Below are 17673 nucleotides of genomic sequence, written 5' to 3' on the forward strand. Positions count from 1 at the left end.
CAGGCCACATCAATCCATGTTTTAGCAGTACGTTATATTTAAGAACACAGGTGTGGGAAATGCATAAGCAAGTATGTGTGGTTGCCTGATGGCATCTCTATGCTTGAAATGCTCATAAATCAAATTGGAATGGAAGTTCTTCCTCCCCACATTGCAGTGGTTGTTTGGTGTGAAGAGAATTGCCTTCAAAACTGTGTGGTACATGGAGCTTATGATAATGGAGACTACATAAGTACCTCAGGAAGCCAATCGACACTTTCACATATCCTATTATGGCAAGCCCTCCTGTTATGAATTGTAATAAGAAGGGAGATTTATGGCAGATTAACTTTGATTAAGGACAGATTAACTTTAGTAAATTGTCTAAATACTTAAATCCACATTGGTGTGCTCTTCATAAATTTTTATATGTCCTTGTTTGCAGACATTTTACCTCTCTGGCTTCTCCCCTTTTGTCTTTTTTTTCAGATTTAGCTGTTTGCTGAGATTTCAGAGAAAATCAGAAGAGAATTTTTATTATTATTGCTACATAAAGCTATATAAAATATATTTATAGCCCTTATTTCCAAATACTCCTGTTTAGTCATAAATGAGTACAAATGAAGCGTGACAAGCAATTTGCTGGCTGGAAGTTGATATTAATGGCCTGACAGATCACACCTATGCATGGATGTTCAGATTTTTGTACGTGAGATAAAGTAGCTTCTGTCAATTATGCTGCTTTTTAAAAATGAGGTAATCTGTTTTAGAATATTTACTTAGATAATGCACGAGATGCTAGAAGTTCATACAGCTTGGTCTTTTTTAGTGGGAGGTTCAGGGGTAAGCTATATCTGGATCTGAAAGTAACATCATATCACCACAGGATCAAGGGTTGCACTAAGAAAACATGAAGGGAGAACAAGTATTGATTGTTTTTTTCAGCTTTAGATCTAATCAATTCCAGTGAGATTATCATTAAACAATCCCAACAAAACTAATAAACTGAAAAGCTGCTAAGTACAGAATACTAGAATGGATTAAAATTGCCCCATATAAACTGAACTTTCAGCTACAAAACTCAGAGCTGACAAGATTGACTTACTATTCTTGTAATAAATCCACAAGAAATCAGTATGAAAAGAGTTGATTTTTTATATTAGAACCAAAAGCAGGGGCTCTCCTGTTTTCTGCTTGAATATAACTAACAACTGGAAATAGACTGGAAACTGAAGCTAAATTTGAGCAACTGTTGTTGTGACCCTAAGATGGTATGTCAAAATAATTATGCAATTTAATAAGGGAACATCACTAAACTTACATTATGCTTGATATCATAGTTATTTCCTCTAAAACAATAGTTCATGCTTGGACTATAGAGGATCTCCAGGACACATTTCTCTGTGATAAAGCAGCTACTAATGGAATTGTTAGCAGGGCTGAGAAATATCAAAGGACACATAGAAGATTTACAAGACCCTAACCACGTAAGGTTTAAAGATTAACACTTCCCCCTCTAATTATGCATGGAGGAAAATGAAGATGCAGTAAAGTTATTTGGTCATGGTTAGTTGACATTAATGTGTGTCATCAGTATACATGGGGATCTGCAAAGTGACATAAGAAAAAATATAGCCCCCTGCCAAGAGGACTTTACCAATTTCAGTTTTGACATTGAAAGAGAAAACAGAATAAGATAAAAGCAAAGGAGAAAAAAGAATGATGGGATGAATAGCATTAGCTTTCCTATATTGAGAAGAAAACCTTTCCATTTTGCACTTCACACAAGCTAAAACTCCTGAACAATACGGAAGAACAATTACACACAGAACACCTTTGAAGATAGGAAGCCTGCTTTGCTAATCAAAAGGTAGTGGTGCCATTAGGGTTGCCAGCTGTAGATGGCACCACAACATGACGATTTGGGGGGCAGAGATAAACTTTCTGGCATTGCATCATTATGCAACACTACTTCTGATGTAAAACTGGAAGTGACATCATCGTTTCGGGACGATGTTCTGGGATTTACTTAAGACTCTATGGTAAATCCTAGAACATTACACCAGTGCAATGGTGTCACTTCTGGTTTCATGCTGTAAGAGACATTTCATGTTGACATGACATAGGGTTGCCAGCCTCCAGATGGTGGCTGGAGTTCTCCCGGAATTACAAGTAATCTCCAAACCATAGACATCAGTTCCTCTGGATAAAATGGCTGGTTTGGAGGGTGTCCTCAATGGAATTATACTCTGCTGAGGTCTCTCCCTTCCCTAAACCCTCACACAAATGATATCAGGAGACCTGCCCCTGCCCCCAGTGCTGTTCATCTCCACAACAGCAGGTGGAAATTCTTCCTTGTCCACATTTAGAGTTGCCAGACCTGTACTTGGACATCCTGGATGTGCTGAGTACAGGCAGGAAAACAGACATAAACCTAACTAGAGTCCGAAGTATGCCAAAGCCGTCCGAGGAACAAGGAAGAAAACGTAGTCCAGAACACTGAGGGTCAGAGCCGGGATTACAGGTAGAGCAGAGAGCTGGATCACAGTAGAGCTGGGTGGGTCTTTGCACAAGTGGTTCTGCAATGAGGGAAAGGGTGTCCTGGCTTAAAAGCAATCACCTTCAAGGTGGTGCTGCATCCTGCTAGCACTCAAGGTCACTACGCCGCTGTTTCAGTGCCTGAAGCCTCGCACTTCATCTCCTGTCCTGTATAACAGACGCTGTCACACCCTACGCTGCTTATCAGGTTCAGGGGAGCTGGGTAGAGATGTTGCCCTGGTCTCAACTGCTGGCTCAGGGAAGGGAACAGCTTCTGTCTCTGATTCTGCCAAGGATTCCTCAGCCTGCTCCGGCAAGGGTTCCTGCTGTTCCACTCCCTGCTGGTCCTCCACATGCCTGACTCCTCAGGAGCTTGGAATACTCTGTCCCCTGTCGCCCTCCATGAATTCTTCATCCTCAGAGGAATGAGAGCCCATGACACTGGATCATTTAGAGGTGGGAGTAAGGTTGCCAGCTCTCCCTGGCAGCCATCAGGAGGGCAGAGGGAGCACAGACATTTTGTTGAGTCTTTGCATGCATTCTTTGCATGTGCACAACCCTATGCTCCATGCAATGTCGTCACTTTCAGAAGTATTTGGGGCCAATTCTTAAAATGTTGAAACCACCTCAGTCAGCCTAACCTGTACTGGATCCTCTGTGAAGAGAAGACTGCCTCTGAAAGTTCCACCTGCAGTAGATCCCATCTTGGTCTTTTTACCCATCTCTAATCAGAGAAACTACAGGATCTCTGGGGAACATGACTTTTTTCTAACTCATTCAGCTATAATCCTGTGCATGCAGGGCTCTTTGTAGTCTTTTCTCAGGTTAGCCTTGCCTCCCCGTTCAGTCAGTTAAGGGGCCCACGCAGTGGCAGGACACTCAAGTACTGGAACTAGCAAGAACAAATGTAGTAGTTTATCACCACCAGCCAGCTCTGATAAGTTTTGTGACTTTTCTAAGTGCCTTTCTCCTCTACTAAGTACCTATTATCAACCAAAGGAGTTAGCCGTGTTAGTCTGTAGTAGCAAAATCAAAAAGAGTCCAGTAGCACCTTTAAGACTAACCAATTTTATAATAAAAATTTTAAATTTTAAAATAATAAAATTGGTTAGTCTTAAAGGTGCTACTGGACTCTTTTTGATTATCAACCAAGCATCTAAAATAAACGTAAGCTTTTTCCATGGAGGCCAAATATACATTAGACTCCACTTGCACAAAATTTCCCCCAAATGATCATTTGTTTGGGTAAATGTCTGAACTGCTTCCTTTACTCCTGATCTCTGCTCATCTTTTGCTGGGGTCTGCCTCACGGAATGCTTCTGATGGTTCAGGGCTCCATCTCATTTCTTCTCTATATATGCATATCATTAATCTGAAATAGGGATTCATGAACCGCCTCCATGAAGCACCTGTTGGACCACTGTTAGAAACTTGGCTAGATGGACGCTTTCCATGTTTATTATGCTTCCAATACAATACATCCACAGGTCCTCATGGGGACGATGCATAATTTTCCACTTTGAACATAACGATGTATGTGAATGCAAGAAATCTGTCCCACTTGAACTTCCTGTATGAATGGAAATTATTAATGCTTGCTGTGCAGGATTTCTCTGTTTCAGTCTTCATTGTCAGAATGTGCACCACCTGTGCTGTCATTCACAGAATCCCAATCCTGCCAAGCCCCATGCTTTGACAGTTCTGCAAAAACTCTCTCTCAAATGCACATTCTATTTACATCATACTCTTTGCAGTTTGATGCAGCTGCAATTCTGGCTTCCACCACACACACAAAAGCAACACTCAGCTGAGTCTAATTGTGCATTTGGGATCTGTTTAATGATTGCCATAAAATTCATTCTTTTGTATAAAATAAACAAGGCACAAACAATTATAGTATCTGCAAAAGATGTTTCTCCCTACATTGAATTACATGGTAGATGATGATGAGTAGATAGTTATAAGGCAGTAAACATAGCTTGCTTAAAATATAGTGTAAGGCATGCAGGAGGATGAGCCATAAGCTATTAAGCATTGACATTTTCCTTGTCTCCTAAAATGTCTTCACTCTTCACTTTAATAGTTTGAAAGGGCACTATGGAGCTGTTTCCTCTCTGGTTATAAAGACAATTTAGGTGTTTCCTTTATGTACTTACTTCCAGGGAAATCTTTCTCTCTCTTGACCTCTGCCATCAACGTGAAGGATTTTTTATCTCAAGAAATTTTTTACAGGATATGCTGAAGAAAGATAAAATTAGACAGCAAACCCAATGTGGAAAATTCTGTGCATCTCATTTCAGGAAAGAGCTGGGGTGTTCTGTAACCCCTGAAGCCCCCAATAAGTTGGCTATCCCTGTGCTAGACAATTTTAAAACACTCACTGCACATACGATACTGATTCTTTATTATTTGCAGCAGAAAGATATATTTATACATCATTTATTATTGTAGTGCCACATTTTTCTAATGCCCCAAGAAATACTTCCCAGAATCTATACCTACAAGGTCTTTGGGGAATTAGGTCATTTGCAAGAAAGAAGTCATTCCAAGGCTCAGCTATTGGTTCTGCTCTAGATATCACTATTATTAACCAGAGGACTTGAGGAAAATCGCCAACCTGCCAGAACCTCAATCCTCATCAACCACCAGCATAAACTACAGTGACAGCCATTAATTGGCAGTTATAGAAATGAATGGCTGAGGAATTGAAAAATTGCTCTGTGGGCTAACAAGGAATAATGTCTACTCTGCCATAGAGAACAGAATGCCAATAGCGTATTTGTGATGCACCATCATTGTTCTGAGAAACTGGATCTTGGCACATGTTTCTCAGGCAAAATACAGGCAAAATACAGGCAAAATCCCAATTCAGACATACAGTCTTTTCTTGTCTTATATGTCTATTCAAGAAAAGTAAGATTTTTAGCTGGGGTTCTCACTTTAAATCAAAACAGCAGTCCAATTGGGATGCTTTCTAGCATGGTGTTATTCTCTAATATTTGTAGAGATGATACCACAGAAGGTTGCATTGACATTTGCTTGAGAGACTCCATTTTTTCCCCTTTCTAAAGATAACACAAATGTAAGTATAGCCCTTAACTTCCCAAGCAGTTAAGCCAATTTCTTTGTGTGTACCAAGGCTGTCTGAGAATGTGTTTCCATTTACTGGGGGAACAAAAATGCCGAAGTCGAGTAAACTCTTGCTTTGATGCATCTTAAGATGCAAGTCAGTGGCCTTAGTTATGGCAAAGGCCAGTGACAAAGCAATATACAGTCCTGCTGGATGAAGACATACAATTCCATTGGTAGTCTCATCCGGCTATCTTTTTCATTGGATCCTAAAGTGCATCCTGCTGTAATCACTGAGGCATAGTTAATGAAAGCAGCTCATTATGGATGTTCTCTTGATTGAAATATATGCAAATGATTGTTATTTAATTTAGAAACTTTTCTGTGTGGATCTTGTAGATTTAAAAAATTTAATTATAAAATGCAATATTTATTCCTAAGGTTGTCAGCAAAACAACCTTAGGAATAAAGGCCACTGCTGTTGTGGTTACTCACGTGGAAGAGTGCTCTTGCACACAGCCCATGGGAGCCAGCAGAAATCCACATGACCAAATTCTTAAGCATTTGCTTCCTAGCTTGGCAGTACATTATAACAATGTAGATTTTTAAAAAGAGTCAAGTGTGTGATTTAATTTTCAACCAGTTTGGCTATAACAAAATAATAATAATAAAGCAGCGATGGTTAAAAAACCACATATGAAAAAGCATCATTTTTCCAAGAGTCAAAAGGAATAGTTTAATTTTTGATGCAGTTCAACAGTATTACCAGCCCATCTACATCTACAACTCTTGGGGGAATTAGGTCACTTTCAAGAAAGAGGAGGGCCATAGTTCACAGATAGAAAACCTGCTTCATGTGCAGAAGATCTCCAGTTCAAATGAGTAATCAATCCAGGATATTCTGTTGCTGATCTATAAAGTCACTATTCTTCTACAAAGGCATTTCAAAGGAAAAATCCCATTAAATTGCTGGACTAGATTTCATCAAGAACTTTAATACCATCTTACCCTTCCCCCTGTCCAGATCTTACACTGTATGTAGGGGCTGATAACCTGTGTATCCCAATTCTTACAGATGTTATATAGTTCAGTTATAGTTAATTACTACTGTAACTTTCTACTTAGATCTGTTCTTCATGTTTCACTCTACACTTTCCTAGATCAGATTTTATGTTAATCCTCCTTTGCCTGTTCTTCAGTAGTTGGCTGTGGTCCTCCTCACCCACTGAGTGAATTGACACTCTTTTGACTGAATGTTATTTTAAACTGGCCTTTCTTCATAACCTCACCACACTCACCTTTCTGAGGTTTGCAGACTTTAATGTAAATTCATGAATCTTTTGAACACTTCATAAATCTGATGAAGTAAACTCTGACACGTAAAGTGCTGGCATTTTTTAAAAAGCATCTAAAATGCCATTGCGCTTCTGTTTTATTTTTCTGCTACAGACTAACATGGTAACCCATCTAGAATTATGGCTTATAGACTACATTTGGCTTGGTGGGCTTTTTTAAAAAAAGTTCAGGAGAAGTTTTCTTAGAAGCTTTAAAAAAAAAAAGAGGCCATTAAAATTCTTGGGGTCTTCCTATCTTAGAAAGTAAGAAAGACAATAAAACCATTTCTCGGTAGACCTGACATTGCCACTTCTTTGCATCAGATACTTTTTTACTGAGTGGGTTAAGTGATGTAAAACTAAACTAAGTGAATATACAAAGCCAGCTCCTCATATTAATGGTTCACATTTATCTCATAGCTTTAATCCTCAGGTGCCCTTTCAGTAAAGTCACAAATGCACATTTCTGTGCTTTGGATTGTCCTTCACTTTGGATTAGAAATGTCAGAAATGATCCTAGCCTTAATCAATCTAATTTACTGCAGTGCTTAATTATTCTTTTGCATCCAACCTCATCACTCATGAATGCCCTGGAAATTTTTTTTAGGGAGGAGAAGTCTGCTGATTTGAGCTGCTCTGTTCCTTTTTCATTAACTGTGTGCAACCCATCAAGAGTCGAGTGCTAACAAAGTTGGCAGCCATACCCAGTTTTCGGTGATGGTGCCAAGTCTATTTGAGTGTCACCAGCAGGCATATTTTCATTAGCATCTGATCCCAATGAGGCTACTCCATCTGTGACTACTTGGTCTTTGTCCTAAAAAGCAACTTGCACAATACCTTTAAAGAAGACCTGTCTCAGCCTGCCTTTCCCACAAAGTTACTGGGCCGTATGGTCTCTATGACAAGTCAAGGACTGCAGCTTGACCAATTGGAGAAGGTAAGTCAGCTTGACCAAAATGATGCTTACTAAAAGCTATTGGAATTGTTCCTCCTTTACTTGAAGAATCAGAAAACTTATTAGGCTCCGTGGAATTTGGGCTGCTCCAAAAACGGAAGTGAGGAATCATGCTTGCTTATAGTAACGGCTAGCATTTTGCTAAGACTGTTACTAAATGATAACTCTGGTTTCATTGAAAAATTCAAGGTTCTTTTACAGTTTCACAGGACAAAACTGAGATAATCCTCTTTTCTCAATCATATTAATGAAATTCCATAGAAAGAGTTTCATTAAAATTGATACTTTTCCAACAATTACAGATAAATGGCTTATATAAGATAAAAAGGCATCAAATAAAGAAATAAAATTGGGACATTTATCAAATGAAACAGATAGGACATAAATGGTCCTTTCCACCATGTATAGAAGAAAAGAAATGAAGACAATATATACATATATGGACCTGTACTTTCTGCTAGAGCTTGCAGTGTTTGTGATTCGAAGGTTCAGTATTGCCTCTCTTCCTGGCTTGTTGCTCTCATCATTAAGCCTCTCATCAGATTTATATATGGGGTTTCCTTTACCATTTTAAAAACATGCTAAATTATTCTATATTGAAGAAACAGCATTTCTCAATTTAGTATTATTTTAACAATGTTTAATGTGTAACATGGTCTTTGGTGTTCATTTTGTGCTCCTGTTTAGAGATGGGCACGAACCAAAATACGAACCAAAATTAAGCACAAACCAGGCCGGTTTGTGGTTTGCGAACCGCAGTTCATCAGATCCCATTTCTGATGAACTGTCACAAACTTTAAGCTGGTTCGTTTGGTTCGTTTTTTGGTTCGTGATTGCAGACAGCCTGGTGCCAATCAATCAGTTTCCTAGGCAACAGGGGATGGACTTCCTCCAGACCTTCTGCTGACCCAGAAGTGACCTTCTGCTGACCCGGAAGTGGTGATTTTCTCACCCGGATGTAGCGTTTTCATGAACCAAATGAACTGGTTTGTGAACCAGGGGCAGGTTCGTGAAAGTTCGTGGTTTGTGAAATTTGACGAATCACAAACCTCGTGGTTTGGTTTTTTTTCCAGTTCATGCCCATCTCTACTCCTGTTCACAGTCTGTCCAGAGCAGGTATCCCTGCTCTGCTCTTTGTCAGACAGCTCTGGAACCTATCCCACACACTCCATCTTGACAAATACACTCGTCAGGTCTGAGACATCACGTTGATTATCAAGCCACCAAAAAATTTTCTATCCACCATTCAATGCAGGCCAGGTGACAGAAGCTGGTCCTTTTGTAACTCATCAGACCTTCCATGATGCTAAGAGGCAATCCAGTAGCAACTTTCAATGAGCTGACAAGCAAAATATGATTGCTATATAAAGATCACAATATACTAGAGTCATTTAGTTGTCTGGTTAGTTCAAATCAATATGCTTTATTATATCATTGGCCCATAATTATGACTACTTCGATGTCTGTTGTGAGTTTTTCCCCACCTCTCTCTTTGATTTCTCTTTTCATTTCTAGTTGCCTACACACACCACCAGAAACTACCTACCTTTATTTATATATTTTATATCAAAAGTTAACCTGTCTTGTTCCTATGGGTGTAACAACGTATCCTTCTCTCATGTTTTATTTTTTCTTTTATTTTTTGCAAGAACAGTATGAGGTGCCATGCAGATGGAGAATTAAGGCTGAAAGGTAGTGGACAGATTATCACTGACTTATGATCTTGAATCTAGATCTCAGCTTTTTACAGAGCCATTCTAAGTGGAGTTACACCATACTAAGTTGATGGAACTCAATGGGCTTAGAAGGCATAATGCTGCTTAGGACAGCACTTTGGCAATTTAGCCAGCAGATAACATTGGCAAACAGTAATCACTGATTCTGATTTCACTTTTTCAAAACCAATCATAGTTGTGCATACATCTATCATGTTCCTCCCCTGCCAGTGGCTAATAAGCCTGGGTCCTTCTCTATTTATCACTTTTCCATGCCTACTTAGTTTTCTTCCTGCCTTCTGCCACATTTCATTTTGTGCCACAGGGGCTTCAGGTGAAACTGATGATACTGAAAGTCGAGAGGACGCTTCTTTTAAAAAAAGTGTGGCTCTGGCAGCCTATTGTGTATATGACCTTTCTCTTTCAAATCACCTGTATCAATCTAGCTGAGTCAATGAACCTAGATAGATGGCTGTGTTCCCAGGCCTATGAAATTAGGTGAGCAAATTCCAGTAGAAGAGAAAATTGACATGATCGTTTGGCTGAAACAGGTCATTTCTTGCAATTTGTCTGTGCAGACTCACAGACATGACATACAGATGCACTGAGGGCTATCAAACATCTCTCCAGATGGAGCTCAAGTGCCATAAAGAACTTTTAGTTTTAGAGAAACTTCTTACCAATCCAATATATTCTTTCACCTCTAAGGGGCCCAGCTCCAACTAGAGCTACCAAATGAAATCAGAAGGATATCTTGGTCAAGATACAGAAAAGAAACCTTAAGATTATGGCTTTTCCCTTCTTGCCTTCTTGTTTTTGATTTTTAACAGCTATTAAGAGATCTGGAGAATTCAAAATTTGCACACAATTTCTAATGTTTTGGCTGGAACTAATATAATGTACTTATACAGCAAGTTTTTTGTACGTGCAATCTTTATCTTCTGCAGTTTACTATCCCTATCTTGTTTTTACCCTGCCCTTCCTCTGGTGAACTCAGAAGCATACCCCTGACAACAATCCATTTAGGCAGGTTAGGCAGATAGAATCCCTGACCACCAATCACCCAATGAGCTTCATGGCTGAGGGCACAGATGATAATATGGAACAAGAATCATGTTCCACCCATAAAACACTATCTGGGGTCAGCTTTGTTGGCCATATAGGCACAGGAGAGGAGATTTAACCCTTAAACCCCTGCTCAGATGTATTGTTTGAAACTAGCTCCTCAATGGTTCTGCTATTACCATTTTAAAGGAGAAAAGAGCTGGTTTTTAATAGAGAAACTGAGTGGAGGTTGATCTAACCTTTCCCTGTACAGCCCTTAGGCAAAGTGAGGTTGCAATTTGCATTTAATGGACTGAATGAGATCTTAATCTTGTCTGTTTGAGCTGACTGTAAGGATTTGAACCTGGGTATCCCCAGTTTAACACTTTAACCTCTGCAGTTCTCTGGCTTTCATTACTGCTGTTTCATTTGCCTCTTTTGAAGCACAGCATTACCTTACAGAAAACAGAAGGTTGGAGAACATTCACTATGTGGAAAGGCTAAAGTGTTTAGGACAGAAGGTGACAGTAGAGAGGGCTGCTGCTCTCCTAGCCTTTCCGTGGGTTTCCCTGAAGCCCACGGAAAGGCAGCTGTGTGAAAAATAATGCTGGTCTAAATAACAACATTAAATTTATATACCCCTCTTCAGGACAACTTAATGCCACACTTAGAGTAGTTTACAAAGTTGGTTTTTATTATTCTCACGACAATTATCCTGTGAGGTGGGTGGAACTGAGAGAGCTCCTAGAAGCTGTGACTGACCCAAGGTCAACCAGCTGGCTTCAAGTGGAGGAGAGGGGACTCAAATCCGGCTCTCCAGATTAAAGTCGTGCTGCTCTAAAATAGAGATGGGCACAAATAGCAATACAAACTAAAAAAAGCCACAAACAGCCCAATCAGCTGTTCGCGAACAAGCAGTTCATGAGGCCCAATTCTAAATGAACAGGTAGTTGTTGCAAGCCTCATTTGTTGCTGTTTGTCAAGCCAGACAGTCTGGCACCTGCAATCAATTCCCTTGGCAATTTAGGCAGGGATTGTCTGAACTCTGTCTGAACTCCTGCTGTTGCCCTGGAAACTCCAATCTAAGCCCAATTTAGCTTGATAGGCAGGTCTGCAAAGATCAGGGGGGAGGGGGATCCCAGCTCTTGCTTAGTTTGCAGACAGTGAAGAGGGAGAGACAGTTGCTGTTGGCATTTTGATAGAGAGAGTGCATTGGAGCTTGAATTTTCTTTGTGCGTGGTGGGATAGGGATCTACCCCTTCAAGTTCCAGGGCTGCTGCCAGGCTCTGAGCCAAGCTATTATTTATTATTGGTACCTTTCCTGCTGCCTGCTCAGGTAGGGTTTCTGGGAGTGGTGCAGTAGGGATCTACCCCTTCAAGTTCCAGGGCTGCTGCCAGGCTCTGGGGCCAAGCTATTATTTATTATTGGTACCTTTCCTGCTGCCTGCTCAGGTAAGGTTTCTGGGAGTGGTGTGGTAGGGATCTTGATGACTGGAGGAGAGCCTGCTGGCCCCACAAACAATGAACAATGAACATGTTCGTGAACAGTTCATATTCGTCAATGTTGGTTTTCATTGTTCGTGGATGGCAACAAGCAACTAACACCATGTTCGGAGTTTCTTAGTGTTCGTGCCCATGTCTACTCTAAACCACTACACTAAATTGTTATGATCCAGCAGGACTCTTCTTATGTTATTAATGGTTTACTTATTTGGGAGACAAAGCATATCTTTACACCAGAAATATATTATACAAGGAACACCAATACTGTATCTCAAGATCAAATAGGTGAGTGACTAGGAAATCCATGAACAGTTCATTTTTAATTGCTAAGTAGCAGACACAATTGCTCCTGTTTTGGAGTGGTACTAAAGTGTAAAGGAAGTTTTTTTCCTACCTCATGTTTCTATCCTCAGACCTCCTCCCTCAACTGTCAGATCGCCTCTATGTTTTCCCCCAAACAGCAAATTGCAACATAGTCAAGAGGGGTTGTCTGAGTTTAGAAGAATGGCATGGGGGTCCTTCTCTGGCCCTAAAACTCCTGCAGATGATATCTGGTTTTGCTCATCTCAAAAAGCAGTGTCTTAATGGGCACTTGGAGACCTTTGCTGAGAAAGAGAAACAAAGAAAAAAATAATGTTGTAGCCTCCCTCTTTGCTCAGAGAAAAGGAAGGTATGACTCGGTGACAGAGCATCTACTTTGCATGCAGAAGATCCTGGTGGTGCAATCTTGCAATCTCTAGTTAAAAAGGTCTCAGATAGTAGACACTGGGAAAGATCTTGCTCTGCCTGAAACCTTGGACATCTGCTGTCAGTCAAAGTAGATAATAGCTATATGGGCCAATGGTCTGATTCAGTCTAAGGTAACTTGGGGGGTTAGGAAAGAAATATGAGTTCCTATATCTTTCATGCTCATAGGCAATTTACCTCTGAATGCCAATTACTGGAGATCAGCAACAGGAGCAGGCTTAGGCTTCCATATTATGTTTGACCATAGTGGGCAAATGTGTGAATCAGAAGACTAGACTGAAGGAATCATTGTTCTGATCTAGCGAGACTCTACTTATATTCTAGTAAAGTGACTTCGGTATGATACAGTGTTACCTAAATTTGGCTATATAAGTAATTCCTGTTCCAGAAGTGCAGACATAAAGTGATATTGCTTTCCTTGTTGACTTGCACAAATTTAATAGTGAAGTTATATTGTCTATGTGTAGAGTGCAGAGAGTTCATAGAAACATGGGGGAGGGAAAATGGCTAGGGTAAATTTTAGTCCCTATACTTTAATGAGAGTTGTATAACTATATGGCATAGGCAAGAAAATAAGAGTTTTTATTCAATACCCTATTTTAATCTTTGTTGGATGTACAGCAAAAATGAAACATGTTTTACACCTAAAAGCTCTATAAGAGATGCTCTGCCAATTCTTATTTTGATGGAATACAACTACAAGCATGCTTTGCGTTAAGGAAAATAAAGCATAATTGTCAGTAAATCTAAATATGTATATATCCATGGACACATAAAAGTCAGTAAATCTAAAATTTGATAAGCCTCTGAGTATGTATAAAGCTTTGACAGATTCCAGTGCTCACCCATTGTGCTGCTGTAGCACAGTGGTTAAGTGGTTTGGCTGCGAATCAGGACTCTACTGGTTCGAATCCCACTACTGCCATGAGCTCAGTAGGAGGCCTTGGGTAAGCCACTCCTCTCAGCCCCAGCTCCCCAGCTATATTGTGGGGATAATAATAACACTAACTTGTTCACTGCTCTGGGTGAGGCACTAATCTGTCTAGATGAGCGGTATATAAGTATATTATTTATCAGAACTGACAAAATAACCACCATTAGTACAGTCAGATTGGTAGCCCTTTTGATTATGGGAAGGCCTGATGGGCTATATCCAAACTTGTAAGATCTGTCCAACTGACTAGTTGATCCTCTTCTAAACCTGCCTCATCCTGCAGAGGTGAGGTGGGTGGCAACCAGGGATAAGGTTTTTTAAGTGATGACACCTGACCTCTGAAATGCTTCCTCTTGAGACTTGCCTTATGCCCAGGGGTCATTTCGTAGAAAAAGAGCTGCAGGAACTCATTAGCATAACTCATTAGCATATGCCACACCCCTTTCCATCACCGGGAGTGTGTCAGTAGCACAACTGATTTGCATATGCCACACCCCCGACATCAAAAGTGCATTTGCACACTATGGAGGCCCTGATGACGTCACTTCCACTTGAAATCTGGAAGCTCAGCAGGCCCCCGAACATAGTATTTTCACGATGTATGGTACTGATTTGGCCCGACTGAGACCCTTTAGCTTTCACTTTTTAACCATGTTCCACACAATCTGTGGTTCGAATATCCCTCAGCCAATCCTAAGAAGAGACAGACACAGAGTCCTGTGAATGAAGCAAGTCTGCAACATTTATTAAACGTGGAGGAGCAGAGGTCACACAGAGAGTTAAGGGTTCCCTAGTGTCCAATGCTCATCAAAGCTACAATAGCTGTGCAAAGCATTTTATACCTTTTGATTAATTACAATATTTGTTGTTCTATTGGCTCAAATATTACTGTGGTCCCCATTGGCTTAAGTGGGCTACCACCTCTAACGATACCATAGTCCAGGGGTATTCTTATTGGAAGAAATAACTTTGGTCAACAGCATAATTACAATATTTCCTGATTGCCATTGCTTATCTTATCAGTGCTGGTTTTATCTTTAGAATGAACATCTCTCTTCCTTTCCCACACATCCTTTTCATAGGCTTTTCATTATACCCATCTCTCTAGCCCATGTAACATTTTACCAAGGCCACACCAATGTCGCTTTCGGCAACCCTGCATGCTACAGGCACAGATTGTTTCTCTGGGTTCTGTGGGAGGGGAGCACTCTCCCTTCCTGGGGAATATGCTTGAAGTTGCATTTAATACCCATTCCCTTGCTCTGATGCTTCTTCTCAGCCTTGAAAGGTACTGCTAATCTGGTTAACTCACAGCTAGCTTCCTTCTTTCAGTAACACATTTTCTTTCCCTTTCTTCTTCTATTGCTACATTTGGCATGAACAGCTTTACTAAGAAGTTTCTTTATCAACCTATAAGTAGTGTCTAGCTAATAGTGAGTGCATGTGCAGGTGCAACTACCTTATAGCAAGCTTCACAGTGGCTGGTCTCAATCTTCACAGTGAATAACATACATAACATACATTCTGCTTTGGTCATTTTGCTTCGAGTCTCATTCTCTTGCAAGTTGCATTACAAATACTATATTAGCTCCTGAGAATAATAATGCATAGCAATAGTAAAGGCACGTGAAATATTCCTTTTCATTAAATCTACTTCCCACAACCAGAAGTGCATCATCGGGGCCTCCGGAGTGTGCTCATGCATCATTTTGCCTCATGCTCGGCTGGCTTCCAGCCTGCCTCCCCCTCCTTTACTCCCCCCCCATCAGCCAGTTGAGCAGTGCTGGGGGGCAAAAGGTGGGGGCAGGGGATTCCCCACTCCTGCCAGGGAGCTGGCATCTCTAAGGACTGGCTGGCCTTTACTTGATGTTTCTGGCCATAGAGGGCTAGAACATCTTCCAATAGTTCATTACCTTAATGTTTTGTTCTTGTTTTCCAGGAGGATAATGCAATCTATTTTGTTTTCTACAGTAAGCATTCCTAACTGAAGTAGCCTTCTCCCCCCTCTTTCAGGTCTTGTGAAGCTTTACAAGGTATTTCACATTTTGTGCTCTCAGCATTTTCCCCTTCAAACACAGAGGAAAAAGTTAACAGCAGTGACAAATGCTTCAAATAAGTGTGTGAGTTTGTGTGTGTGATAGTGCAATCCTGTCAGAAGTATTTGGTGGAAAAGAAAGAAAAGGCTATGTATGAGAAAGAATTAGCTTTCGTTATGCCAGGTTAAACAAAAGGGGGCTGTTTTGCAAACTGGAAAGCTTAGAAATGCTGAAGTATTTGCATACATTGTGCTTCTATCAGTGATTAGCTAATAAAATGTGCTCTGTTTTGGGAAGAAAAGCAAAGAATGGAAGGTTGCAGCACTGCAGCTTCTAATGCAAGAATGACACTGGAAGTTTGTTGAAGAGGAATAATTAGTGTGCTTGCTAATAAGGCATCTGCCAACAGAATCAAACACACAAATAGAAACAAAATAAAGTGAATTAGAAACAAGAAATGCTTTCAAAGGCATAGAAGGGAAATGGAATTTTATTTAAATTCACTGAAATAACACAAACAAGCTGTTTTTTTCCATTTCAATGAGGTTCTAAATTTGATCTTCCTAAATTCTTCCAAGCTGCAGCATTCAAGAATGAATTATTAGCCATAGAATTGCCATTCTAGTTAGTCTCCATTCAAGCCCAAACTTTAATAGAAATAACCTGTCGCATTTGATTGAGTGTGATATCACAATAGGAACCTTGAATTTAAACTGGGCTGGGGAAGGGAGAAAGGAAATGGTAAGGCTAGGGAAGTCAGCTTTTAACTAAAATGGAAATTTCATCACTGTTCCCATTGGCATTGTCAAAAAGCAGCTCCATAAAGCAATTTCCCTTCAAAGACAAAACAAATAAATATTCCCCCCACTCAAATGCAAAACAAAAACAACACAGCTCCCACCCACCTTGCTGTGACCCCCTCCCTGAACATTTTTTTTTGAGAATCTTCCCATAAAACATTGTTTTTCAAGTGGCTCAAAAGGATAAAAATGACAGAAATTTGTTTTGATCAGCTACAAAATTGAAACCATGTTATTAAACACATTTATTTTAGTTCCATGGTTAATATTTAAGACAAAAAAGGCAATGATCATAAATTAATGATAAGGCTTGGTAAATTAAAATGAATTCCAATTTGGGACTGTAAGGAAATTTACGCTGGATATAAGAAACGTAGGCTTGATTTTATATAAATTGAGGGAAGTGGGAAAATGGGTCGCTCTAGGCAATATTGGAAGCATTACCTGAATAGATAAAAATCTATCCAATATTCTTCTCTGCCTTAGATTGTGGCAGTTCAGAAAGTTGCTGCTATAATGTAACACAAGCATATACTGCTTGGCTAGAGACTGTGCAATCATAACTGCACTGGATGCTTCTGGATGCGGCTTGGAGAGAGACGCCGCGGATGCATACAGATAGTGAAGTGTATGAGGTGAGATACAGCAAGTATGAATCTACAATTTCATTGTCACCAGAGCTGAATCAAGAGGGTTTTCCCCCCTAATCTGTAAACCGTATCTGTACATTCAAAGTATTGAAACCCACCAGTTCATATTAGAAGCTTTCTTCTTATTTCCTCCCAGCTTATTCAAAATAAGTGTATGTCAGGTTTGCAGGAAAAAATAGCTTTTACTCTGGACAAGTTGGCAAAAGCTATTCTGCTTTTGTTTTTAGTCAGAATTTTTTAGCAGAGCTGGAGCTTTTTAGTGCAAACCAAAAACATCAGGGAAGAGCTATGGCTTAGTGGTAGAGAATCTTATTTTAATAATAATAATAACATTCAATTTATATACTGCCCTTCAGGATGACTTAACAC

Source organism: Eublepharis macularius, chromosome 2, assembly GCF_028583425.1.
Source record: "Eublepharis macularius isolate TG4126 chromosome 2, MPM_Emac_v1.0, whole genome shotgun sequence".
NCBI lineage: Eukaryota > Metazoa > Chordata > Lepidosauria > Squamata > Eublepharidae > Eublepharis > Eublepharis macularius.